Source organism: Pan troglodytes, chromosome 23 (genome assembly GCF_028858775.2).
Source record: "Pan troglodytes isolate AG18354 chromosome 23, NHGRI_mPanTro3-v2.0_pri, whole genome shotgun sequence".
Taxonomy (NCBI): Eukaryota; Metazoa; Chordata; class Mammalia; order Primates; family Hominidae; genus Pan; species Pan troglodytes.
In genome coordinates, this window is record NC_086016.1 from 27,143,775 (window position 1) to 27,151,857 (window position 8,083).

The window sequence follows — 8,083 nt, forward strand, 5'->3', positions numbered from 1 at the left end:
TTGCAGGGCTGTTAGTGGAATGCCATGAAATAATGGATGGCAACCCCTATAGAGTGCCTAGCACTGTGCTCGGGCACAATAGGTGCCTAAGGGACAGCCACTCCCTCCCCTGACCTGTTTCTGTCCACTTGGTTTCCATTAAGTGACACTCGCTGCTGGCAGCTCATTACTGCACAGTGTGTTCAATTGCTTGGAGAAGTCCTTCCTCCAAGGGATCTCATTAAGTCCATTTTGAAATGAGAACACTTGGTGGGGAGCAGGGAGGCAGTTATTATTATACCCTGAAAATCAGTTGTTTGAGTAAGAATGGAGAGGTACCGGGATCTTCCCTGCCCCCCCGACACACACACACACACACACACACCCACACCCACACCCTCTCTCCTCTCCCCTCTCCCCTCTCCCCTCTCCTCTCCCCTCCCCTCTCCTCTCTCCTCTCCCTCAGATCCTGACAGTGATGCTGGTTTGCAGGCACTTTGCCAGCCCCCGCCTTGCCTCCCAGGACTTTTCACTTTGGGTTAAAGAAGGGAGGGAGGACAGAGAGATACATGGGGCCACCCTGAGGACTGTACAGGTGTCCACATCCAAACGCGAAGGCTGCTCCCAACTTAAAGCATCGCTCTCGTTTTCGAAGAAAGCGAACCATCAACTCAGACCTTCTTGAGAGAGGAGTTTTTCTGTCAAAGCTCCAAACAGGGCATTTTCTGTTGCCTTCTTGAGACTTGGGATGAATGGTGGTTGAACGGGAGCAGGGAGGCCCAGTTTAAATGCAGGTGTGGGTCATTTGCCCAGAGCTTGGACCCCTCCAGAGCTCCCTCCAGAGGGACTGATGTGTTGTGCCGCGGGTGGTACATGCAGACCCCCAGGGTGGCTTTGTGGAGTGAATGAATCGGGGATGGAGACCTGAAGGGCCCTTATAGATCATCATGGCCAACCCCTCCTTGTTGGCTGAGAGGACACAGGCCCAGGTCTGTCCAAGGCCCCTCAGCAGGTGGGAGGCAAGCAGGCCCCTGGGTGGGAAGTAAAAGGTGAGAGTGAGAACACCCCTCAAGAGAACTTGAAGAAGGAGCAGAATGGGACCAGTGAGTTCATTTTAGTGAAGGCTGATGCAGCATAACCCCCGGGCCTTCCTCCAGCAGCCTCTCCAGGCCTCCTTTTCTTTCTGAAAGGTCTTAGGGAGGTAGGATTAAAGCTCCAGACAGCGTTGTAAGAAAATATGTCATGTGCCTTGAGAAACGTGATTGTGAAAATGAACACTTAGGAAGAGGTGTCACCGTTACCGTCTGAGCCTGGCCCCAGGAGGTACACATCCGCATTCTCACGACTTTGTGTTTTCATGAGCACAGCCTGTGTCCTGGGTGGATCGCGGAGCATCAGGAAGCCAGCCCTTCCTTCCTCTCTCTCCCTCCCTCTCTCCCTCCCTCCCTCCCTCCCTCTGATTCTCGCTGAGCATCGTTATTTGCTATGTCCACTTGTTTGTTCCCCAGCTCTTTATTGAGTGTTTTAAGGGGTGGGGATACTGTAGTAAACAAAACAGACAGATATGAGTGCGCTGAGCCTCAGGTGGTGTTTCTTGAGACATGAGGAAGGCTCCCTCCAGAGTGTATATACAAAAGTTCACCAGCCTGCAGACCAGACAAGCCCAGGTCCAGGCCTCATGCAGTCATTTCCTAGCTGAGTGACCTTGAGCACAACACCGAACATCTCTGAACCTCAGTTTCCCCCTCTGTAAAATGGCAGAGGTACCATCCAGTTCACTCTGTGATTCTGGAGATTCTATGGGGAAAGGTAGGTGTGGTTCTTATGAAAGGTGGGGTGCCATGCGGTCCAGTCTCTGCACAGACTCACATTCCAGCATCTGGGAGCAAAAGACAATAAAAATTACAAATGCTATGCATTTCTAAAAGAACATCAAGAGGCCGGGCACAGTGGCTCACGCCTGTAATCCCAGCACTTTGGGAGGCTGAAGAGGGTGGATCACAAGGTCAGGAGATCAAGACCATCCTGGCTAACATGGTGAAACCCCATGTCTACTAAAAATATAAAAAATTAGCCAGGCATGGTGGCAGACACCTGTAGTGCCAGCTACTCGGGAGGCTGAGGCAGGAGAATGACGTGAACCCAGGAGGTGGAGCTTGCAGTGAGCTGAGGTCGCGCCACTGCGCTCCAGCCTGGGCAACAGTGTGAGGCCACATCTCAAAAAAAAACACAAAACCAAACAAAAATCAAGAAACATGTAAATGAAGATAAGCTGTAGGAATACTGATGACTGCTAAGCCCCCCTACACTCATCCCCTTATGCCCAATCTCTCACAACCTCATCTTTGCTCCTTTTCATGGTTCTGTTTCCTGATCCTTTTTGACTTAGCATGACCTCACCGTTCTGGTTAGCCTTCGGCTTTCTCCTCCCTTGTTTCTGCTCCTGTTCTTCTGTAGCCAAGATAAAAAATTTCTTTGAAGGTGCAGCACCCAATGGAGGAAGCCTAGGTTTTCTGCTGGGCCTGACAGCAATAGCACTGTCCCTGGGATCAGACGGAGAGGGAGGATTTGGAGCTGCAGAGCCAGATGTGTTCCCTGCCTGCCGCAGATGGTAGTTGGGGAGCTAAGCTGGGAGTTCTTCCTGTCCTCTCTGTGATGAGTCGGGGAGAAAAAGCCTAGAGCTCCTGAGGAATTCTGTTGTGTGTCCCCGGCCTTGTCAGATGAGGAGAGACCATCTGCAGGGTACACGGCGAACCTGACACTCGACACACCAACTCTAGCATCTCAGAACTCCAAAAAGTGCTTGTGGCTGTTGGGCACAGCCCACACAGGGCCTTGAGGCTCCTTCGCCCCACTGGGGTCAGGGTGGCAGTGGCAGTTACAGCCGCTTGTCCACGGGCTGTCTCCGAGGGCTGCCTCTCTGTGCCTGTTCACCAAAGTAGCTGAGGAGCCTGGTCTCACTCGTCCTCAGCTACATAGGAGTGGACAGAGGTGGTCTTAGCAGTCACTCAAGACACACAAGATCTTGTGGGGCCCCTGGCTTCTCAGGCTTCCATCTTCCCTCCCTGTTGCCTGTCCGCTGGTCTTTGGGTGTTTCCCATTTGTCTAAGACATTCCCATCCCATGTCCTTTGCCCTCAAAGTTCTGCCTATTACAAGAGCCAACACCATTATTATTTTTTAACAGTTCTGAAAAACCCTAATTGACATACAATAAACAACGTTTCAAGTGTACAATCTGATGAGTTTTGACGTATGTGTATTCCCGTGGAACCGTCACGGCAGTGAAAATAATAAGCACGTTCCACACTCCCTGAGGCCTGCTCCTGCCTCTTTGGAATCCACCCCTCCTTCCATCCTGTCCTCAAGCAACCATGATCTGCTTTCTGCCACTGTGGATTAGTCTGTGTGTTGTAGACATGCACGTGAATGGAGCCGTGCACTCTGCAGTCTTCTTCATCAGTGTCTCTCACTTAGCATAATTATTTTGAGATGTGTTCACGTTGAGGCACATATCAATAACTCGTTCCCTTTATCAGAGCACTTTTCCATTGCATGGATGTGCCAGTGTATTCATCCCTTCTCTTATTGACCGGCATTTGAGTTGATTCCAGTTTAGAGCTATTATGAATGAAGCTGCTATGAACATTCCTATACAAGTCTTTGTATGGACAAATGCTCTCGTTTCTCTTGGGTAAATACCTACAAGTGAGACGGCCTTATCATATGGTAAGTGTATGATAAACTTGTTAAGAAACTGCCAAACCCTGTCAAAGTATTTGTAGCATTTTGCACTCCCACCCTCAGGGTATGAGAGGCCCAGTTGCTCCACACCCTCACCATTGTCATTTGGTACAATGGTGTTGTTTCATCAGTGGAGATGCTGAAAGTAACAAAGACCCCCATAAAAATGGGTCTGACAATAAGGACGTGTATTACCTCGCACAGTTCACCAGCTGGTATTAGTATGGGGTTCGGCAAACTATGGCCTGTGAACCAAGAATGAGTTTTGCACCTTCAAAAGGTTGTAGGCTGGGTGCGGTGGCTCACGCCTGTAATCCCAGCACTTTGGGAGGCTGAGGCGGGTGGATCACGAGGTCAGGAGATGGAGACCATCCTGGCTAACATGGTGAAACCCCGTCTCTACTAAAAATACAAAAAATTAGCTGGGTGTGATGGCGGGTGCCTGTAGTCCCAGCTACTCGGGAGGCTGAGGCAGGAGAATGGCGTGAACCTGGGAGGCGGAGCTTGCAGTGAGCCGAGATCGCGCCATTGCACTCCAGCCTGGGCAACAGTGCGAGACTCCATCCAAAAAAAAAAATTGTAAAATAAACCAAAAACCACTCAAAACACAAAGAAGGTATGACAGAGACTGCATATGACTTGCAACACCTGAAATATTTACTATATGGCCCTTTACAGGGAGTTTTCCAAGTCCTGGATGCATAGATCCACCCAGGTTCTTCCCATCTTCCTACACTTTTCTCGGCATCTTATTCCCTCATGGTCCCCAAATGGCTGCCACAGTTCCAGCCATCCTCAGGAGCCCGGACAACATCCCACCAAGGAGGAGGGTGCATCATGAGGAAGACTTCTCCCTGTAGTCCACCCAGCAGACTTGCCCCCAGGTCCCCTTGGCCAGGATTTGGTAGGCAGAGGGTTGTGAAAATTGACATTTACAAAATGGCAAAGAGAACACTGTGATGGAAGAAGCCCAGGAGTTGAGCACAGAGAAGGCACTTTACTTGGAGGAGAGAGCAGCAGAGAAGGCTTCCTGGAGGTGGTGACATCAGCACAAAGTAGAAATTGGCCAGAGAAAGGGGCAGGGAAGAGAAGGCAAATAGTAGTTCTTCCATCCCCTCCCCTCCCCTCCTCTCCCTCCCCTTTCCTTCCCTTCTTTACTTCATTCATTTATCCATTCAACAATCCATTCGGCATTACCGAATGCCTCCAGTGTGCCAGGGACAGGGGGCAATAGCAGAGACTAAGACATAGAAGATTTCTGTTCTTATAAGCCTTCCTTAGAGGGACAGTAATAAATAAACAATTAGGGAAATACCAAGGAATTGTAATTATTAAAGTGTAAGCGGAAGGGTGCTGTGATAGGGTCTGGAGAGTAACCTTAGAGCTGTGACTCAGAAGCAAGAAGCATCAAGGCTGTGTAGGATCTGCAGGCAGCTCTGGGTTGGAAACAACTGGGTGGAGGGGGCGGGGGGGTTTTGCTCTGATTGCCCTGATGCCAGGGGCTCTGGAAGAGACTAAATCCAGGCTAGCCCAAGGTCTAGGACTCTGAGGCTGTGGAATGTGCATTGTACCCAAAAGATGGGCTGCCATGGGGACCTGTGGAGTGACACCCCTTTGTCAAGATGCCAGGGCTGCCTGGCTGCCCCATTCCCTGCCCTCTCCGCCCACCCCAGCATGGCTCCTGGAACAGCGTGGGTGGCGCAAAAGAGAGGCTCCCCGTGTGCAGAGAAGCAAGGCATGTGAGAACAGACCTCCAGCCGGGTCAGGAGAAAGCACTCCTGTGTGGAGGCGTGCTCTGCAAGTGGAGACCATTCCTCACAGCAGCTATGAGATGAGAGAGAGGTGGGGGCTGCCCAGCTGAGTGATGGAAATGATGGGGGTGGGGCGTGGTACCACTCTTGCCTTGCCCAGAGAGCCGAAGCTGTTGAGCACAGGCCTCCAAGTCAGACTTCGCCACTAAGCTGCTGCACAACCTCCAGCCTTCACTCTCTGCCTCAATTTTCTCCTCTGCACAGTGGGGATGCTTGTTTTGTTCCCATGAGTTGGTCAGAGCATATAATGTTACCACCACTGGTAAGAAGGGTACCGTTTTTCTCCCCTTTTAAAGGCAGAGAAGGTGAGGCTCAGAGAAGGTAAGCTACTTGCCCAGGATCACATAGCAAGGAGCTGGAGGGCCAGGCAGTCAGACTTTGGAGCCCTGCCCTAAACCGTGCTTGTGAGGATGACATGAGATGCTGTGGGGCCTGGCACACACAATATGTCCCGTCAGCTCTTAGGAAATATGTACCCTATCGGAGCAGCCTTTGGACGAGTGTTGATTTAGCCTGGGGAAGGGGGGCATTTCTCTTTATAAGTTTGTCTTTCAAAATGTGGGTTTTTTTTTTTTTTTTTTTTTTTTTTTTTTTTTTTTTTTTTTTAAGACAGAGTCTCGCTCAGTCACCTAGGCTGGAGTGCAGTGGTGCAATCTTGGCTCACTGCAACCTCTGCCTCCCAGGTTCAAGCGATTCTCCTGCCTCCGCCTCTTGAGTAGCTGGGATTACAGGTGTGCGCCACCATACCTGGCTAATTTTTGCATTTTTACTAGAGATGGCGTTTCACCATGTTGGTCAGGCTGGTCTCGAACTCCTGACCTCATGATCCACCCGCCTCGGCCTCCCGAAGTACTGGTATTACCGGTGTGAGCCACCGCACCTGGCCAAATGTGGGTACTTAAGCCACACTCGTTCCAATGGTGGATTCCAATGGGGCAGTCCCCATTGGAATATCCGTGCCTGTTGCTGGGGGCCTCCTGTGTGCTCTTGGCTTGCACTGATACCTGGGAGGTAGGTGTCATGATTTCCATCTGCAAAAGGAGGCAGCTGAGGCAGGAGAAGGTGGTGCAAGGGCCCCAGGCCATACGGTATTTGTAACTGGGTTTGGTGGCCTTGCAGAGGAAGGCAGAGGATTTTGAGTTGGTCTTTCCTGTGGTCTTCCTGGGTAACCCCCTTGGGGAATCACATCCCAGAGAGGAGGGGAGCATTGCCTGGGGCCCCACAGTGGTGTGGGGCAGAGCCTGGCTCTTCCTCTCCATTCAGCCTGGGTAGGAGGGCATGGAAGATGCCCTCTGAGGCCACCCAGACCTGCTGGTCACTGGAGCTGTCGATGTGGTTGAGTTTTCGTCAGAACTGAGTATGGGAGGGGGTACCCAAAGCCATGTTGGTGAACCTTGTGTTTTTCACCATCAGGCTTCAGTTGGGGTTCACAGCCAATCTAAGTGTGAGTGGGAGAAAGCCAAATGGAGTGGAAGGGAGGAGGAACACAGGGCAAGGTCTTCTCTCCTATGACCACATCTTCTGCACCCCATAATCCAGCTGACACAAATGGGGGTATTCACAGGGGCAGGGTAGCCCGGTGGTTAAGGGCCCAGGCTTTGAGTTCCACCCAGCCGTGGGTTGTGTCACAGCTCTGCACATAGCAGATGCATGACTTGGACTAGTGATGTCATTGTCCAGAGCCTCTGTTGTCCCATCTGTACAATGGAGATTACAGCCTTCCTGGGTTATACCTGTCAACGAGGCAGTAGGGCGCACAGTAGGCCCTTGGTGAATGACAGCTACTGTGAGTTGAGACTATGCTTACTACAAACCCCAAGTAAAATAGTTGCACAGGCTAGGGATTGGGTCTTTGGCTTCCCTGCTATAGTACCTGGTTCATAGTAGACACTCAAGAAAGTGCCTGTTGAAGTCAGAAGGATGGGAGGGAGGAAGCAAGGAGAGAAGGCCAGAAAGGCCTTCTCATTTTTTTAATCTTTTATGATACTCATGGAGACCTTTATAATCTCGGAGTGTTGCTTAGAGGGCAGTTCAGCCAAGTAAAGCAAACTCACTGGTCAGAAATACATTTCTTAGGGGAGGTCATGTGTTCCTCATCCCATTTCTCATTTGTTGTTTCCCAAGAACATCTTGCTTTGTTTTGCTAACTGAGCCAACAGTATGGAACTTCAGTCGCTGTAGTGGAAAGAAACGTGTTGTCCAGCCCCAGGCAGTGTGGCCAAAGATACCAGCAGAGCTCCCCTCCTCCTTCCCAGGGTCTGATTGCCCCCAGAACCACTGGGTGGCCCAGGAGATAAGTCAGGCAGGGGAATTAGGTGGGGGCCTGCCGCCTGCCTTTTTCCATTTTAGAGAAGGCCAGGGTTTGCAGCCTTGTAAGAGGCCTGGCTCTTGGAAGAGGGGCTGTAATTACAGATTGGCTTTGCCATGCCAGGCAGGGCCACGTGGCAGACTCTCCACAGCATGGAAAACGCTGCTTTCTACTTGAGCTGAGGGTGGGGTCTGATAAAGAAAGGTGATGAGTTTCTGTCTGTTTCTAGAAAGATTTCCTTG

At 51.0% G+C, this 8,083-nt stretch overlaps 1 protein-coding gene across 6 annotated transcripts in view; it reads left to right on the top strand.

Annotated features, from left to right (window-relative positions):
* The window catches only part of KIAA1671, a 245,237-nt gene that overhangs the window by 141,242 nt on the left and 95,912 nt on the right, over nt 1–8,083 (top strand). The window lies entirely within an intron of this gene.